The sequence below is a fragment of the Triticum dicoccoides genome, chromosome 7A (assembly GCF_002162155.2).
Source record: "Triticum dicoccoides isolate Atlit2015 ecotype Zavitan chromosome 7A, WEW_v2.0, whole genome shotgun sequence".
Taxonomy (NCBI): Eukaryota; Viridiplantae; Streptophyta; class Magnoliopsida; order Poales; family Poaceae; genus Triticum; species Triticum dicoccoides.
This window is the reverse complement of record NC_041392.1, coordinates 128,927,767-128,948,634: the sequence shown is the minus strand read 5'-3', so window position 1 is coordinate 128,948,634 and position 20,868 is coordinate 128,927,767. Positions and strand designations below refer to the sequence as shown.

General features: G+C 42.9%; 1 pseudogene; it reads left to right on the top strand.

Annotated features, from left to right (window-relative positions):
- The first annotated feature begins 17,682 nt into the window (after window positions 1-17,682).
- LOC119327665 lies at window positions 17,683-19,233 on the top strand (annotated as a pseudogene).
- The last annotated feature ends 1,635 nt before the right edge of the window (window positions 19,234-20,868 follow it).

Genomic DNA, 20,868 nt, shown 5'->3' with positions numbered 1-20,868 from the left:
TTTTCTGTAGTGAAATTATATAAACATAATATATTTTTCATTTACATAACGGCAACTATTGGAAAATGATTTTAACTGCAAATTCTAAGCATCATTTTCGCATGATATAATACAAGATGTTAAATGAAGGTTAATCTAGACATGACTCGGTAGGCAGTCTACATTTATTTTCAAGAAATTAAAATAATTTCACTTTACATTTTTTTTCATAATCCATACACATGTCCATGATCTGACTGCAGACATGTTTAGAATAGATCGCATGTATGCCATCCATGCTTGCTCTCCGGCCGGTCCCCAAAATCAGTGTTGGGTCTCACAACACATACATAATGTAAAACTCAGATGGTTAAACCAGAATACTTCATTTCTGAACTCGTGCAGTGCTGGCAACTACGTAGCTGAACAATCGCCATAGTAGCATAAGGCGTCAGGTACTTGCAGATTTGAACACTGGCCGGCTGAGCTGTACACATAACAAGAGAAACATCAGGAACTTCTTAAACAAATAACAAGAGTGTGCAAAGGACGGAAGATGTAAGGTTCAAACACGTCGTTCCGACCCAGCAACAACCAAAGTCAGTTAATTCATTTTGTGGCAAACCAAAGTTCATTACGTAGTTATACCGGATAAGCAATACTTCATGCTACACGGATTCAACTCCAAAGAAGAATACTATTATACTCTATATGAGGACACAATTCTACAAGATTTGAAAGGATGAAGTCATGTGAATGGATCACCTATATAATATATGAAGCACTAACCGGCAATATGCCAATTTAGTGTACCTCAAAGCGATGCGGGCTGATGTATCAGGAAGTTATAGATCCTAAACTTTTACAGTATATGTTTACTATTAGGCATGAACAGACATTACAAACTCAAAATTCAGTTACCGCAAAATAACAAGCTCCAAATTATATATGGTCCTCTGTAGGAGAGAAGTACATATTTCAACCCCGAACTCTTGCCCTAGTCTAATTTACAACCCCAAACTTCAATACCGTCTAAATTACAACCCCCAACTCTCAAAACCGGTCAGGATTCAACCCTTCACTATCTCTTGACCGGTTTTGACCAAGTTGACCGGTTTTGACCCGTTGACTAGGTGAACAGTAAATTAAAAAAAAATCTTATTTTTTTCACATGGTGAATAGTATTTTTTTTAAGTTACAATTTTTTAGCTTGTTTGGACATTTGAGTAGCTCTTAGAAAAAAGACAAATGTGGAGTCTGTGAAACAGTTAACTGTCGTGCACTGTTCGGGCTGATTTTGTTTTTTTGGCTGAGAGCTACTTAGATGTCCGAACATGATGAAAATTGGCACGGACTTCACACATTGATACATCTTCCATGCAAAAAATATTCCTTTTTTAATTTTTTTGTTTTTTGAATTTACTGTTCAGACGGTGAAAAAATCAAAATTATTTTTTGATTTTTTTTACTTTTTAAAATTTACTGTTCACCTTGTGAAAAAAATAAATTATTTGTGATTTTTATATTTTTTATTTTTAAAAATTTACTGTTGACTAGTCAATGGGTCAAAACCCGGTCAACTAGGTCAAAACCGGTCAACAGGGAGAGAAGGGTTAAATTCTGACCGGTTTTAAGAGTTGGGGGTTGTAATTTAGATGGTATTCGAGTTCAGAGTTGTAAATTAGACTAGGGCAAGAGTTCGGGGTTGCAATATGTGATGGGTAACGTAGTAATTTCAAAAAATTTCCTACGCACACGCAAGATCATGTGATGCATAGCAACGAGGGGAGAGTGTAATCTACGTACCCTTGTAGATCGACAACGGAAGCGTTTGATTGATGTAGTCGTACGTCTTCACGGCCCGACCGATCAAGCACCGAAACTACGGCAACTCCGAGTTTTAGCACACGTTCAGCTCGATGACGATCCCCGGACTCCGATCCAGCAAAGTGTCGGGGAGGAGTTCCGTCAGCACGACGGCGTGGTGACGATCATGATGTACTACTGCTGCAGGGCTTCGCCTAAGCACCGCTACAATATTATCGAGGACTCTGGTGGCTGGGGGCGTCGCACACGGCTAAGAATAAGATCACGTGGATCAACTTGTCTGTTTCTGGGGTGCCCCTGCCTCCGTATATAAAGGACTAAAGGGAGGGGGGGGGTGCGGCCGGCCTAGGAGAGGCGCGCCAGGAGAGTCCTACTCCCTCTGGGAGTAGGATTCCCCCCCAATCCTAGTTGGAATAGGATTCGCGGAGGGGGGAAAAGAGAGAGGGGGGCCGACCCCCTCTCCATGTCCTATTCGGACCAAGGGAGGGGAGGGGCGCGCGGCCCATCTTGGGCTGCCCCTTCTCTTTTCCACTAAGGCCCACTAAGGCCCATAAAGCTCCCGGGGGGTTCCGGTAACCTCCCGGTACTCCGGTAAAATCCCGATTTCACCCGGAACACTTCCGATATCCAAACATAGGCTTCCAATATATCAATCTTTATGTCTCGACCATTTCGAGACTCCTCGTCATGTCCGTGATCACATCCGGGACTTCGAACAAACTTCGGTACATCAAAATGCATAAACTCATAATATAACTGTCATCGTAACCTTAAGCGTGCGGACCCTACGGGTTCGAGAACAATGTAGACATGACCGAGACATGTCTCCGGTCAATAACCAATAGCGGAACCTGGATGCTCATATTGGCTCCTACATATTCTACGAAGATCTTTATCGGTCAGACCGCATAACAACATACGTTGTTCCCTTTGTCATCGGTATGTTACTTGCCCGAGATTCGATCGTCGGTATTCCAATACCTAGTTCAATCTCGTTACCGGCAAGTCTCTTTACTCGTTCTATAATACATCATCCCGCAACTAACTCATTAGTTGCAATGCTTGCAAGGCTTAAGTGATGTGCATTACCGAGAGGGCCCAGAGATACCTCTCCGACAATCGGAGTGACAAATCCTAATCTCAAAATACGCCAACCCAACATATACCTTTGGAAACACCTGTAGAGCTCCTTTATAATCACCCAGTTACGTTGTGACGTTTGGTAGCACACAAAGTGTTCCTCTGGTAAACGGGAGTTGCATAATCTCATAGTCATAGGAACATGTATAAGTTATGAAGAAAGCAATAGCAACATACTAAACGATCGGGTGCTAAGCTAATGGAATGGGTCATGTCAGTCAGATCATTCACTTAATGATGTGATCCCGTTAATCAAATAACAACTCTTTGTTCATGGCTAGGAAACATAACCATCTTTGATTAACGAGCTAGTCAAGTAGAGGCATACTAGTGACACTTTGTTTGTCTATGTATTCACACATGTATTATGTTTCCGGTTAATACAATTCTAGCATGAATAATAAACATTTATCATGATATAAGGAAATAAATAATAACTTTATTATTGCCTCTAGGGCATATTTCCTTCAGTCTCCCACTTACACTAGAGTCAATAATCTAGATTACACAGTAATGATTCTAACACCCATGGAGCCTTGGTGTTGATCATGTTTTGCTCGTGGAAGAGGCTTAGTCAACGGGTCTGCAACATTCAGATCCGTATGTATCTTGCAAATCTCTATGTCTCCCACCTGGACTAGATCCCGGATGGAATTGAAGCATCTCTTGATGTGCTTGGTTCTCTTGTGAAATCTGGATTCCTTTGCCAAGGCAATTGCACCAGTATTGTCACAAAAGATTTTCATTGAACCCGATGCACTAGGTATGACACCTAGATCGGATATGAACTCCTTCATCCAGACTCCTTCATTTGCTGCTTCCGAAGCAGCTATGTACTCCGCTTCACATGTAGATCCCGCTACAACGCTTTGTTTAGAATTGCACCAACTGACAGCTCCACTGTTTAATGTAAACACGTATCCGGTTTGCGATTTAGAATCGTCCGGATCACTGTCAAAGCTTGCATCAACGTAACCTTTTACGATGAGCTCTTTGTCACCTCCATATATGAGAAACATATCCTTAGTCCTTTTCAGGTATTTCAGGATGTTCTTGACCGCTGTCCAGTGGTCCACTCCTGGATTACTTTGGTACCTCCTTGCTAGACTTATAGCAAGGCACACATCAGGTATGGTACACAACATTGCATACATGATAGATCCTATGGCTGAAGCATAGGGAACGTCTTTCATTTTCTCTCTATCTTCTGCAGTGGTCGGGCATTGAGTCTTACTCAACTTCACACCTTGTAACACAGGCAAGAACCCTTTCTTTGCTTGATCCATTTTGAACTTCTTCAAAACTTTGTCAAGGTATGTGCTTTGTGAAAGTCCAATTAAGCGTCTTGATCTATCTCTATAGATCTTAATGCCTAATATGTAAGCAGCTTCACCGAGGTCTTTCATTGAAAAACTCTTATTCAAGTATCCCTTTATGCTATCCAGAAATTCTATATCATTTCCAATTAGTAATATGTCATATAATATCAGAAATGCTATAGAGCTCCCACTCACTTTCTTGTAAATACAGGCTTCTCCAAAAGTCTGTATAAAACCAAATGCTTTGATCACACTATCAAAGCGTTTATTCCAACTCCGAGAGGCTTGCACCAGTCCATAAATGGATCGCTGGAGCTTGCACACTTTGTTAGCTCCCTTTGGATCGACAAAACCTTCTGGTTGCATCATATACAACTCTTCTTCCAGAAATCCATTCAGGAATGCAGTTTTGACATCCATCTGCCAAATTTCATAATCATAAAATGCGGCAATTGCTAACATGATCCGGACAGACTTAAGCATCGCTACGGGTGAGAAGGTCTCATCGTAGTCAATCCCTTGAACTTGCCGAAACCCTTTTGCGACAAGTCGAGCTTTGTAGACAGTAATATTACCGTCAGCATCAGTCTTCTTCTTGAAGATCCATTTATTCTCAATTGCTTGCTGATCATCGGGCAAGTCAACCAAAGTTCATACTTTGTTCTTATACATGGATCCCATCTCAGATTTCATGGCTTCAAGCCACTTTGCGGAATCTGGGCTCACCATCGCTTCTTCATAGTTCGTAGGTTCATCATGATCTAGTAGCATGACTTCCAGAACGGGATTACCGTACCACTCTGGCGCGGATCTTACTCTGGTTGATCTACGAGGTTCAGTAGTATCTTGTTCTGAAGTTTCATGATCATCATCATTAGCTTCCTCACTAACTGGTGTAGGTGTCACAGAAATGCATTAAAACGGTTCTTAAGTCCTGTCGAAATAGGTACCCGGCGGATCGCCTATTACGCTCTACTTACTCGGATCTTCACCTTGAAACGGCGAGCGCGGAGAAACGGATCAAAATCGCCCAGGTCCTCGAAGATATGTCCAAGCGAAGCCAAGATTTTCGGAGTAACAAAAGGGAGCAGCCCCATACCGACTTGATTATTCAAATCTGCGATTGGGAGCAGGATCACCTACGAAAAAGAAATTCACTGGTGTAGGTTTCTCTGCAGAAACCGAGGCCCCTACTTTCCTTCTAAGGGTAAGTCGGGGGAAAGAAGAGCGGGAACGAGGGCTTCTTTCACTGTTTCCCTAAGTTCAAAAGTGAATGTGGAAACGCTGTCTATGGTCTGGTTATAGCATCCCCTTTCTCAATTCCTTTCTGGTCAATAAGGATGGTTATAGCCAGCTTAGAAGGGAATTCTAAATGTAAGAAGTTGCTGGATGGTTTGCTCCAATGAAGAGGTACACCTAGGTAGGAGGGAGGGAGCTTTCCCACTTTGCAGACGAGTAGTTCTGCCGCTCCGCGTTGGATAGGAAAGGGGTGGAGAAGGTTCATTTATCAGGAATCTACTTGTTGCATAATGCACATGCCACAAACGATAAAGTGGAAGCACACTCAGATGAAGAGGATGGTGAATTGATCAATAATCCCATGTCTTTTTTTGCTGAGAAATCTTGGATCAAGACATACAAGGCAGCATTGGTCAAACATAGGACTACCTAGGCTAGGTCATTCATTGCTTGGTCCGCTATATTCGTTTTGTCTTCTAGTTCTCCACAGGGACTTCCTACTACTCCGCCGAATCTCTCATCTGAGAAAGTAGGTCACCTGGGTCGGGTAAAGCAGTGTAGATAAGGCTGGAGTTTATGAACAAGTTGATGTCTACTAGGGCATTGACCGTACAAGCAGGTAAGTATAGGGCTCGGCTAGGAATTCGTTTATGCTTATATTTATAAGCTTTCTTCTCACTAGGTAGGGCGGGCAGTTGGTCTTATTGCCCTGCATCATATGAGAAGGAGTTCTTCCACGAAATAGAGGTCGTCTATGGTCTTTGTGGCATTGATGGATAGTACTGGTCTGTTGTCAACAAATAGACTGGCTAGGTCACAGTCTGCTAAGTCTACTAGTGGGATATGAATATGCATTAGTAGTAGTTATTGCTGCCGGATTGGTATTAACAGTTGGTCAAGTCTAACGTAACGTTTTTTAAGTAGAAGGATAGGGCATTAATTACCTGGGGTCGATAGGTACACCTTTATAATAAATTATTAGAACAAAGCTCTCATCTCACTTTTCATAGGTAGGCGAAAACTCTATAGTGATAGTTTAGTGTATATTGGCTTGGATTCTTTCTATTGTTATGGGAAAGGCATATCCCCACCCAGTTCTTCTTCGTCTTAATTAATAACTCCTTCCTGAACTTCAAAGTACGATAGAAACTTACTTATATTTCATAGGAAAACTAGAGAATGAGCCATCTCCATCTCGTAGAGAAACTAGAGAGGTGCTGGGCGCAGCTGAAAGGAAATCCAAGAAGAGTCCATGAAAGGCTAGCACGATTAGGATCCTTTGTAGGGTTTATCTCGGAAGAGAAGGCTATGAAGCGAACATCTCTTCTTTGGGAGAGAGGGAAAGATCTATGCAGGACACTTAACCCGTGCCGGAGGACTGCACACAGCTGGTACAACCTCGTGTGGTACATTTTACATGTTCTTACAAGTCCGATGGTACAGTTGACCTAGTATCGAATTATTATAGATTCTGTTGGCAGCCATTGCCCCCCTGCATGTCGTCTAACACGACCGAAACGAAACTTTACACCCCCTAGCAGCCCCCTGTCGGCATCGAAAACGGAGGGAAGTGCGTGTGCTGATGTTTAATCATGCGATGCCAATGATGTAAGCGCAGGCCCGCAGGTGCAGACAGGTTCGTCGGGGGCAAGCTTCAGAGGTGGGGGGTACGATTGTGGAAGATCGCGTGGAGGCAGGGGTTGGAGATGTGATGCAAGGGTGCGGGGAATTGGGTGGAAGGACAGTCGTTAATGTGGAGTCAGGACGGGCGTGAGGCAAGAAGTGGAGGGAAGTGGGATCTAGATTAGAAGAGATAAATACGATATTCCTGATACCCGCGGACGATCCCTAGCCTAGCTTGGCAATCCCTTGAAAATGCAATGCATTTTCCCTTTAGATGAAATTGCTTTTTCGGTGGCAACTAAAAAAAAAACTCTCAAATCAACTCACGCATATTCCCTTGCTTCTGTTAACTACGCATATCTCCTGTTTCTATACTTGCTAGCTAGCAACCTCTTATCACACAGAAAGCGTGACATGAATGCATACCCCCGTGTACACAACTCCTTAGTATCTCTAATATACCGTGGCTTGTTCGGCGCATAGACCTATTATTATTATCGGTCAGGCTTTCCTTTTGGCAGGTAATTACTATATATAATATTGTGGGCTTTCCCTTATCCGTTCGCTTAGGTATCTGACTGTGTAGCGTAGTTCGCCGATTCCCGAGGCCGGCACGGCACAACCGGATCCCCATCCTTAGCCAAAGTCCGTACTTTACCCCGTTCCTGATCCCCAATGCCAGGGTTGAATAGTAGCCAGCCATGAGATCTATACTTTATCCATTGGTCAAGTAGCATAATTGTTTACCAGGTCTTTCTTCTTGGATAGATATGTCCCTACCTTCCTCTTGAGGAATCCGTTCATGATGCCCTGGCTACACTGACTGGACTATGCTGTGCGCTTTCAAGAAGATTCACACTACCGGCGAAAAGAAGCGGATAAGCTTATCACGAACGGCGCATCCTAGAACAGATAAATATGTATCATCCCTTTTGGAGATGACTACACTACCGGGGAAAGAATCCATAAAATACTAGTGTGTTCAATTGGAAGATCATAAGTAGGACGGATAATATCCAAAGACACCAGTCCATCCAATTCCCTAAACTTCAATCAAATCAAGAAGAAACTAAAGAAACCGCGGAAGAAAAGCAATGGTTGTTCGGGGATAGGTCCCGCAATGAAAGTATTAATAAATCTAAAGTAGATTGGCAAGAAAGAGCAGTTGGTCATCTCGAAAAGATAGATAAAGCTAAATCTAGGAAAGCAAGCTAGGAAACCCTAGATAGGAGCAATCCGTTCCACCACTCCTGAGAATTTAGGGCATAATCACCCGCGGAGCAACTGGGGTACTCAACACTGTAGTAGTACAATCGTTTGTCTTTCTCTAGCCAATAACACGGCAAGAGGTGGACGACAATGAAGTTGAGGGTAATGACAACAAACTAAATCCCAACACTTAATGCAAACGGCTCTGAATGGTCTAAAGATACGAATTATTCGACCGAGATGGGTTTACCTCACTTGTTTGTAGAAACACTTTCGAAAGAACAGACAAGATCCACCAGATAAAAAATTGGTACGCCACGCATGGCTGCTCCGGCGAGCGACGGGGGTACGGGCGTGGTGTTTCTCGCAGTTGCTCGATGGCTAGGGGAACGGATAAATCCCCTTTCAAAATGACTTGATTATCCCTCGACTAGGAAACAAGAGTACTCTTTACCATAGGAAAGAAGCTAACTCTGAAAAAGAGAAATGGAATCATCGAGATAGGAGCTAGTTCCTGGATTGAGAGAGTTCTGCCTAATGCCTAAATTGGATGGTGGATCTTCAGCTTTAGCGAGTTCACTCGTAGAAATGTCCGTTTGATTGCTCCTCGGGTGCTTCCTTATTTCAAATCTAGATTTCCTAGAATCATACCTTCGTCCATTCTTGGCAAGCCTTCTTCTCTGATGGTATAGATGAAGACACCGGATCCCCATCCTTAGCCAAACCTTCAATTCAAGCTAGGGCAACAAAGGTTTCATCAGAAAGGGATGGATGGCCTCCACTCACAGATCCACTTTCTTTCGGGGCCATCAATACAATAGAATAGTTCTGTTCTTTAGCCGACGTTTTTCCTTGCCGTCTATATCCGAGCGGTTCCCTTTGCATATTTCACTTGCTTTGCTACTATGGTACCCGCATTCTTGAAAGAAAAAGGGATGGATAGTTGCCCTTAGGAGACAGATGGTGCCCATTTATCCATAGAATAGGTTCAAGAAGATGAGACGCATTGATGTTAATGAACTTGAGGTTGAAGTTCTAGTAAGCTTAAGCATAGGTTTAGGTGCACAAGTGGTATACCAAAATACTCGTTTAACTACTCCGCAATGGGACACCCTTCTCAAGGTGGGTCCCCTTTCGTACGACCTATCCTCTCTCTCTCTCTGAAAGTAGCAATAGAAGAAGGATAGCTTCATGAGTTCGTTATGACTCCTAGTTCGAAAGATTTTCCTTCTGCTTGGGAACGATCTTATCCCGAGTCCTCTGTGGAGTGAAGGAAGTGATGCCAATTCTACCGGGTCCGGTACCCACTTAACAACGGATTCCATTTCTCTTGACCGATGGCGTTCTCCCACTGACTTGCTAAGGAAGAGGCTAGTTCGCGTGGACGCTGCCCTACGTGGTGTTGCTCGTTTTTAATGACTCTTAAAAGAGTTTACTAATGAATTCAAAAGGATTTAGGTATTTGACTAGCAGTCGACTAGCAGTCATCTTCATCAGGTCTAGATATTGCTGTGAATAAGTGTTCTTTCGCTTGAACCTATGGATTGGCTTAAGCAAGCATGGTATCTTTGGACCAGACCTCGAACATCTGCTTCTATAGGAGTTCATGTCTGTCAACATAACTAGTTTGATCCCCCTTCCTAAAGTATACATACAGCTCTTTTCTATTCTGATAATAAGTAAAGTGTCCCTCCTCCACCAGTCGATGAGCCTGCCTGAGAATCTACGCACTAAAGCCATACTGCAGGATTGCCCCCCATCATTCCAGCTTTAACTGCCTATTCGGCTTCAGCAGTGGGTTTCCAAAGGCGCTCTTCCCAGATAAAAACGGTTTTTATTCTATCCACAGGGACTTTTGCTCCAACTAGATTGAGCACGAAATCCAAGGACCTTGAGTGACCACAAAGCCGAAGGGCGAGAGCAAACGGATCAATCACTAGAGACAACTTTGTTTCTTGATAACAAAGATAGCCTGCCTTGACTTGAATTGAGATAAAGGAAAGGTAGTACATTGATATCGCTCCGCATTGAATTGAGAAAAAGCATTATCGAATTGTGGAGGATCAATAGACTCTGCCGTCGATAGACAGAAAGACGCTTCAATTGCCCATTTCTCTCCGCTATTCTTCACTTAGAAGGGCTTGACTTACTTAACTTACCGCTTTCCCGAAACTAGCTAAAAAAGGGTCAGGTATACCTGCCTGATGAGATAGGGTTTTTTCTAAAGCGGGAGCTGCTGTCGGTATGGGCAATTTCTTAAGTTCTTTGATTGATTCCGTCCCCGAGTGCTACCAAAGTTCCTCTAATTCCTCAGCCAGATATTTCCCTTGCCAGACTTTCCCGGTAGCGGAATCGATAGATGTTACCACGGAGCGGTACCTAGCAACCTTCATTCCTGCTTTTCTGTCTTGCCTTTGCTACTTGAGAGAATGCCTTTGACCGAGCAGCTCTTCCACTCATTTTATTAGCAATCAAACCTCTTCCCTTCAACTCGTACCGAAGGCTATGTCCCAGTAAGCATTTCCTCTGTTTCCTTGTTTCCCACCTCTGACCTTCCGCTATGACATGACCAGTCCACTAATAAGTCAGGTATCTCTGAAAAGTAAGACCGTCCTCTTCCCTTCGTCAATAGAAGAACTCCAACCATGCTTTCTTGAAATAGTAGTTATTGTCTTCCTGGTCAGCTTTCGACGAGTGACTCTTGGTTGCGGGGCCAGGGGGGACCTACTATCTACTTAACCGCTAGGCAAAGAGGGAGGAGCCAGGAAGCGGGCGTTTAGTGAGGAAGAGACAAAAAAGCATTTCGTCGATAAAGATGAGTGCTTTCGATCGGCTTGTTGCACTAAAGCTGCGAGGTTCTTTGATCGAATCAGCTCTTTGCGTTTACTTTCATCCCATCCCACTCTCTTTCTTCTTTCGTTTTAAGAAAAAAAGAAGGAATTTTAAAATCCTTCTTATCCTTCTATACAATCCAATCATGCAGTCTAGCTCTACTTTACAACGATATATCTAGCTTTTAGTTTTGTTGAACTGCGCTTATCTCAGGAAATGAGGATAACTTAACGGAGCCCAAACTCATTTGAAATAGGTTTTCTAGCCTTTGGCTTAAATAAAAGATCCAGCTAACTTGTGAGATAGAGCTGTCTTCCTGGCTGGAACAGGATGGTACCTTATGACTTCAACTGGAAATGGCTTGCATGGATCCAAAAAAAAAACTCAAACCAACTATTCAACAATTAGTGGGACCTAGAATGAGACTACCATTGTCTTCCCATACTCATCTACATCAACCACCGGCTACAGAGGGAGCTAGCCTGGAAAGAAAAGGAAATGAATGGAGGGTATAAGTATTTCACTGGTAAAATCCCTTCATTAAAGACACACTCAAAAATAGTTTGTTTCAAAGGAAAGGAAATACCACTGAATAAGATCTTACTTTTTTGGCATTAACTGAAAGCCCAAACACTCTGTTAAAATGAATCATGATACTAGTAAGCTCTTGGATAGAATTCAGATCACCACCGCTGAAAAAAAAGATCATCTGCAAATCACAGATGGTTGAGTCTGAGCCTCAACCAACCTTTGTGAAAAAACTAGATTCTAGCTGATTTTTATGCTTAAAAGCCCTATATTAGAGTTACGACCGTCCACCAATAGAATAGAGACAGCGAAAGAAAGGGACAATATATTGGAATCTAAAGCCGGGGAGCTTCTAAATAGCCGGGGAATTAGCCTGGATGATGATGAAGACATCTCCCGGGCAGCAGATCTTATTTTATATGGGAAAAGGCGCGATCAAGTCAACTATGCGATCCGGGCCTTAAACCGTGTAACCTCCAAAACCTGGAAGGACTTCCTGGATGAATTAAGAAAGTTGAGTGGGCCGTTTAGTTTATATAGATGAAATAGAATATATAAAAAGTTTGATCTATTCTGTTGAAATATAATACCCTAAAAAGTTTTCTAAACGTGGGCCACCATTTGTATTCCGACGAAATGCTATCACCCAGAAAACAGAGATTGAAAGGATAGTAGAGGAGATGTTGCAAAATGTTGTAATCAGGCCCAGTACAAGCCCCAAAGCAGCTCTGGTGTTGAAGAAAGATGGAACCTGGAGAATGTGTTTCGACTATCGAAAACTAAATGCAGCAACTATGTTTTCCAAATACCCCATTCCTATCATAGAAGACCGGCACTTTTGGATGAGGTGTGAACTAAGATAGATTTGAGGGCTGGTTATCACCAAATAAGAATGAAAGGAAGAGGATATCTACAAAACAGCCTGAAGGACCGGCTTTTTGAATTCAAGGTGATGCCCCGGCAACCTTTCAACAACTCATGAATAGTGTTTTTAAAGAGATATGTTGGAAAGGGGTATTGGTCTTTTTCGATGACATTCTAGTGTACAGTTCTACCATGGTGGAGCATCTCAAGTTGCTAGAGGAAGTGTTCCGGCAGAACAAACTTTTTGTGGGTGAGCCAAATTTCATAAAGGAAATACATTATTTATGAAATTGGGGTATCTACTGATACAAACAAGGTAGAGGGCATGACAGCTTGGCCAGAACCAGCCAATGTCAGAGAACTCCGAGGGTTGCAGGGGTTATTACAGGAGGTTTGTACCGGGGTATGGAGCTATCAGCAGGCCTTTAACTGAGTTGTTAAAGAAAGGTGTGGAGAAGAAGCCAGAAAAGCATTTCTCAAGCTCAAAAGTTCTATGGTATGGTGATGCCTTTGAACGTTGACTGGGAGAGCGGCTCGAAAGAGTTGGGACAGACTAGAATCTTTGAAGTTTATGTTCTTTAAAAAGATAATAGCAATCTTGACTTACATCCGGTCAAGATCCCCGTGAAGGAATGCTGATTGAACATCGAGCTGATAAAGAGGGAGTACCATACCCAAGATACTCCATTAAAGGAAAGGTATGCTTGTTTGGTTTCTTTGGTCCGAGAACACACACCACAAACTCTCGCAGTCGATGAGGAAATGTTAGTCAAACTACATTTCAGTAATCCGTCTGGCCTTAACCTCTACGCAAGGAGATCTTACGTATAGACCCATGATTAGGTAACTACTTCTTCTTTTATTCGGAGTATCCAATGGAAAGTGGGCCTCTATCTACAGGTCATGGATACCTGGGCGCTAGAAAGGTTACCGAACCAGGGTTAAGCGAGGCTGTTCAAACTTCACGGCCTTCACTATCGGATGTATATGAGTAAAATCAGACATCAGTATCACAACCTAGCGTTATCCAGATCTTTCGTTGATCCAGGCGATTTTGGGAAGGACTCAGCATTCTCCCACAAAAGGCCAGGCCTTGAGTTTCTAGCCGACTCATATAAGTCAGGGTGTCAATTTTTTTAGGTGACGTATCTTTCTCTCTGATGTTCTCCGTGGTCTCAAAGGATGATCAGTCGGATAGCGACATTGGTAAATAAAAAGAAGAAGTTTACACGCCGGGTGCATACTTCAGTGCCACTAATTAGCGACTTTTTTTTGCCCTTTACCTACACCATGTAGACCGGAGGATTACACAGAATCCCATTGGCGAGTTTCAGACAGCTAGGTTATTCAAGAAACTTGGAATACCAACTCCAATGCTTGGCTTGCTGAATCAGCATATGGATTACTTCATTGAATTTCTCGGCCCGAGCTCTTGTGATTGGTCCACTTGGCAGGTGGAGTGGATCCTTAGCAGGTTCATGTGTTCCTTGTTTACGTAGCTCTTCTGTTGGATCATGTAGCCCCTCTGTTGGATTACGTTGCTCTGCCCTTGGATTACTTGAGTCATTTCTGGGTTTACTTGGCTGCTCCGCAACATGTTGGTTACTTGATCCTTCACTTTGTTTACTTGGGAGCCCAATACTTATTAGTTGGGAAAATTACCTTCAAAGGAAAATGCTCCTCCCACTGGACCGAAAAACCCATATATTCCCATGGGAATGGGTGGTGCTGAACAAGCAGGCAGGCCCAACGTTGTTTATCTTTACTGCAATCCTGGTTAGGTAAAAGGAATTCCGCAGCAGCGGGTACGTGATTAGTTACAACCAATGGAAAGACTTATTGAAATAATAGGGAATTTCCTCATCCAGTCTACTCCTAGGACTACATCATATGCTCCCAACTCCATGGCCAACAAATCAAACTTCAATCGATATCCTTGCATCTCCCACTGTACACCAGAACACATCCCATACAATCGGCCCAAAGAGCATCAATGAGCAGGCCTACTAAATAGGCATAGAGATACATTAGCCGAGTTTGCTTACAACAACTGCTATCACTCTAGCATCGGAATGGCACCTTTCGAAGCACTCTACGGGAACCTTTGTCGTACCCCGATTTGTTGGGGTTGGCACGTACCGACCGACGGGGCCACAGAAGATGAAGGAGAGTGCCGAGAAGATTCCACTTATTCTAGATTAAAAGCAGTTCAGGACCAGGTACGCCGACCACGATATTTGGAGTTTGCAGTAGGTGATCATGCTTGACTTCGGCTTGAACCTACAAAGGGTGTGATGCGTTTTTGAGTAAAGGATTAGGTATAGCTGACCGATACATCGGACCTTTCTTGGCCCATATCCCCCTAGCCCTTACTCCCTTGTTTCGGTGGTTGGTCTCTACCTTTTTCTGTCTCTTGGCTAGTTTGTCTTCCTCTTCTTTTTGAGGGTAACGTAGTCAAAATCCTTTATTTCAGGGGATTTCCCTTTTCTTTCCAAATGAATTTATGCTTAGTCTAAAATTGGTAAATACCAAATAATAATATATATATTATTATTATTATTTGAAATATGTACCAGTTTCCTGAAACTAACAAATAGAGTTATAGCTTTGATTTACTTACTAGCTTACGGGAATGCTTTGAATCTCAACTTACTTTGAACGAGTGCTTCCCACATAGATTGCTGGAAAGAGGAGTGAGCCGGGGCAGAACTTGAAGCACGGGAGAAGGAAAAAGAAGTATACAAGGGGTGCGTAGTTGGTATATGTACGGTATAGACCTTTCTTTGTGAATAGCTAGTTCAGTTTAAGGGTGTATACAAAGGTCTGCTTATAGGTTGAAAAAGCCTGTAGAGATAGCCTAGATAGCCAAGAAGATATACGTATTTCATAGAGCTAGCTAATAAAGCTTTTGTTAACTTCAAATAGGCTATTGAATGCAACGGCAAATAAAGAAGAAGAAAGTGCCAGAGCTAAGAGCTAATATATTTCCAGTCTATGCATGGATAAAGGAATGATAAGAGCTATGAGCAGTTTATTAAACTACACTACGGCTAATATACATAAGGACAAATCAATTAGAAAAAACTGTTGCCAAAGAAACCATTTGTTTAAGCTTATTCATTTGCGCTAGGCTAAAAAACTAGATAGAAGAACTAGAGGCCGCCAAGGTCTTCAACCATTAGCAGGTAGGATCCTTTGCTTACTACTTGAAGCAGAAACCTAGAAGAGGAATTCTTTCTATTCCAAAATCCATCTTCTTTCCGGTCCGCTTCATTCATTCCCTTACTAATAAATCCAATTCATCGCTAATGGCGAAACCAGCCTGTATGTACACCGCACAACTAACCGTTGCTTGGTAGGTTCGATCAGCTCTTCTCACCTTTCCGTCGACATCTACTAAGGCTTCAGCTTAAGTGGGTTCAGCCGCCCCAAATCTGACTCGATCCAGGGTTATATATCATAAAGGGCTTCGACAAGGGGTTTGATTCGTTCTTTGAGCAAAAAGATAAGGTCGGAATACCGGAGTTCTTTCTTTGCTTCCAAGAACATAGATTCCTTCTTCAACCCAGGTCATGACCGAGGGCGTGTATCTCACTCGCATATCTAGAGCCCAGCATCTCTCCTGAACGACACCTTCTGCAGACTCTACTGGTGGTATTTCCCGAGGCAAGGGTCAATATGTGCATTCATATCGGTCAGGAAATGACAATGACTCTTCTTCTTTCCGGGAAGCTATGGGCACCTCACAATTTTATACGACATTAGTGGAAGCGAACATTCGTAGCATTCATTGTCACCGATCATTGACAAAAGAAGAAAAAGAAGCCGTACGACAACTTAAGGAATCTTTAGATTTGGCGGCTATAGATTCAAAGGGCACAGACAGGCTGCTGGTACTTTTTTTTAGCTAACTAAAGTCCAACTTCCTTTGCCGAAAGAGGATGAAACGGATCAGCCGATTCAACTTAGCATTACCCGACTCGTAACTTCAAGCACAACCATCCATCTCAATCCAAAATCTCCGATCGTCTGTGATCCAAACCCAAACTCTCCTCTGGTTTTGGATATATAGACAGTGCCTGCTCTCAAACCAACCAAGATAGCAGCAAGTTCCTATCGAGAACAAGACGGCAGATCAATATGACCAATTTCTATAATATCTCGGGTGAATACGTGAAAAAGTGTTGCTTAGCTCAGTGAAATGGAATAAGGAAGAGAAAGTGTAGTGTGATAAGGGAAGATGCAAGTCAATTTTGAGGTTTTCAAGCAAGGGCTGAGATAGATATACAAACCAGAAGAATTCACATCAGAACCCTTTCCTGCTTCCCCTTTTTACCCATCGGACTCGACTCACATTTTGATCTCCTACGCTTGCTTTCACAGTCCCCCTACGAGCAGCCCGGAATCAATGAAGGAGTTCATTCAGCATCGAGCCGAGCGAGCGTAGATTCAATATGTTGATTGTACCGAACGAAGGATTTGCCTTATCACGAAAGCCACATTCGTTTCATTTGAGGAAGTCACACGTCCTGTTCCCTATAAATAAGGAGATTCATTCTTTTTTTTCCAGAAATCCCCTCTTATTCCTCCTCAAGCCCCTATCACAAGACCAAGCGAATCTCATCCTGCAGAAGACTCAGAGCGGATCTATCTAATGGCATGGCTGGCTGTCGGATGTGATCTATTCTCGTGTCACATCGCTTTCTTTCTTCTCCCTCCATTTTCTTCACTACTACCGCTTCTACACATAAATCAAAGAAGCATTGTGGAATAGTGGCATTTCGTTAATGGCTAAAATGTTCTTAGTGAAAGGGTTGCCGCAAAACCGGCAAACTCAGAGCGGTCTCTGAAAGTGAATAGGAGCATAGCGGCATCATCCAAGCCAAACACGTCTCCTCAGTCAAGGGTCTTCTCGCGCAAATAAGATCAAAAACATAACAACTGATTTCGCTTAATGCATGTCACCCGCCCGCTCTCAATACAGCAAGTGACTCTCTCTCACAAGACAGAGAAAGATTACCAATTCATCCAATCGAATTTGATCAGAAGTGAGTTCATTGTTGTTGTATAGCGAAACCTTTCCTTGACAAAACCATTCTCAGCTAATAGAAGCCGGGCTATCTATCCAGATCAGGGTTGAACGAAGCGAATGGAAAAGCCAAAGAAAACTTAAATCCATTGCGATTAGAAACCAGTGACTCTACAGCCAGGGCTCGATGGCGATGTAAGATAGAAAGAATGGGGAGTTAGGGCTTCGGTTTCCTCTGTAGCCAGTTTCAATTCCAAATCATTTGCCGACATGCGGACTCACTTCTCTTTTATGGGATGACTTTTATTATCCAAGTTGTCTATTTACGTGGGTGAATAAAGTACAACAAGTCAGGTCAGAGCTTGTGGTAGAAGATTGGGCTCTGCTACGCAGATCCACTCAACTAGGAAAGAAGTACGCATTGCTGACTGACTGTTTGAACGATCCTAGTTACTAGTAGCTAATCAAGTCAGAGTAGGGTGGCCGAGAAGCTTCTTGCCGGTGCCCCCAAAAGCAAAGCACAAACTCTACTCACCCACGCGTTTTCCACCTACGGAGGGAGAAATCATCGAAATATCCTCATCCCCTGAAAGGGAACCCGAAAACAGGACGAGAGTGGATAGGGTGACTAAGGAGGCCGTAAAAATTAGTAGTGCATTTTTGAAAGATAAGATTACAAAAAGGCGAGAGCAGCATAATTGTTAGTTAGGGGTAAGAGGGGACGGGCCCGTATAGAAAGTCAATCCTTCTTTTTCCGATATGCCGCTCCGCAAGCAAGGAGTGCCACGCACGAGCGGAGCGAAAACTAAGCAAGGGGAATTCCGTCATTCCATGGAAAGCATGCGAAATCCTTTGATTGTTTATAGAATCAAAATAACTATATAGTCTTTCTTGTTCCACTTGCAAGGCAAGGAAAATAAAATGTCAGTTTCGTTATTACAACCTTATTTTTTTATGTCAAAGACAAAAAGCTACGCGTAAATTCTCATTGGATCTCGGTTGTTCTTAACAGCGATGGCTATTCATTTAAGTCTTCGGGTAGCACCACCAGATCTTCAACAAGGTGGAAATTCTCGTATTTCGTATGTACATGTTCCTGCGGCTCGGATGAGTATAGTTATTTATATCGCGACAGCTATAAACAGTTCCTTGTTCCCATTAACAAAACATCCCCTTTTTCTTCGCTCTTCCGGAACCGGTACAGAAATTGGTGCTTTTTCTACTTTGTTTACGTTAGTGACTGGGGGGTTTCGGGGAAGGCCTATGTGGGGTACCTTTCGGGTGTGGGATGCTCGTTTAACTTCTGTATTCATCTTGTTCCTTATTTACCTGGGTGCACTGCGTTTTCAAAAGCTTCCTGTCGAACCGGCTCCTATTTCAATCCGTGCTGGACCGATCGATATACCAATAATAAAGTCTCCAGTCAACTGGTGGAATACATCGCATCAACCTAGGAGCATTAGCCGATCTGGTACATCAATACATGTTCCTATGCCCATTCCAATCTTGTCTAACTTTGCTAACTTCCCCTTCTCTACCCGTATCTTGTTCATTCTGGAAACACGTCTTCCTATTCCATCTTTTCCTGAATCTCCCTTAACGGAAGAAATAGAAGCTCGAGAAGGAATACCACTAAAAACCTAGTTCGCTCTCAAATAAAAACCTAGTTCACTCGCTAAAGCATCTAACCAAGTGGTGGATTTCTTGGGGGTTCTACCATCTTAACTGCTTCCCAATTCTTAAACTGAAACCTGCGATGTCTAATCCAACTCGGCACCTAACCAGCTTGTCAGCATCGTAAGTTTGCCTCAACATTCCCCCTAGAAATACAAAAATAATGTAAATCTACTTTCATTTATTTATTAGGGTAGGGATGAGACTTTCTTTTTCTTTTTCTATTTTCTAGAATAAGTATGCTCTGGAGTAAAAGGATTCGAACCTTTGCATGCCGGTACCAAAAACCGATGCCTTACCACTTGGCTATACTCCAAACGGGGGGAAGGCTCGATGAAAACGAGCTGGGATATAGAATTTTCAGAAGGAAGAGTTAGTTACCCTCGGTCTTCCTTCTTTCCCGGGAATCAAGGAAGTAGTAGCGGGACAGTCCTTTATTTCCCCCTTTAGACCAACTACAACAAGCTCGCTCCTTAGGTTAGCTCTCTGCTCTACCTATTTGTTTGCAATGCCTTGCTTATCAAAATAGGCCTTTCTGTAACCTGACCTTACGCTGAAAAACTGCACTTGTTGGCTCTGCGTCCACTGAAACTTATGAAAAAGAAATGTTATTCTATCGATATCTTCAAGAGTTCCCTAACCCCCTGACTGAGAGTGCTATGATGGGCTATTGAAGTTCGTCCCTGCGGCACGGTGGGGCAGTGCAAATCCTTTCATTAATGAAGTTCCGCCCTGACACTCCCATTATTGGCTTCCTTCCCTGGGGACCGCTCGGGCGAAGGCAGAGCATGGAATGATCGTAGGGGCATCCTTCCTAGGTGGAAAAGATGTGTGTGACTAAAACCAGGAGGAGAAATCCATTTTCAAATGGCGACAGAAAGAAAGGAATCACGAAATAGAAGAAAAAGTGCACTGTGCTGGCAAATGTGGAGAATAGCCATCCATCTTTCATCAATGAAATTGTTCCATATGGTTAGCAAATACACATATCAGAAGAGCCAACCCGAAAGCACTTGCTTCAAAGAAGCAGCAGTTACCAAGAAATTCCTGTTTCAAGTCAGTATATCTCGATAGAACCAATTCCAATCCAGGTAGTGTGAACATAGGATGTGGAAGTTCTGTTTCCTTGCCTTGTCAAGCATTTCATCTGACACTCTATCTATACTATAGCTAGATCAATTCCTATTCTTTCTTCCAGGCGACTTTACTCCAAAGAATTTTGCCTTCTTATCTTGACTCGATCTCACGAAATTGGATTGATTGGCACACCGCGCATCTGGCATTCGCTTCTCCTATCTATCTCTTCCAACTAAGCTGATCACTGGAAAATATGGAATCCTGCAAGCAATCATTCCAGAGCCAACTACGAAGATACCTGGTCTTCCACTCTGTTCACTGGAGGAAAGACAAGAAAGTAAACAATTCTTCAAAGGAATTGGCTCTACCGGAACAGAGGAATTGGCTCGCTCCTTCGCTCGCTGGGTAAGCATAGAATGCATACCAGTCTGGTATCAAAGCGTATCTACTTGAAAAGGAGACTACTTGAATAGATGAAATGGAAGGAAGAAATGAAAGTTCGATCTACCAACGTAGAGTCCGCCCCTC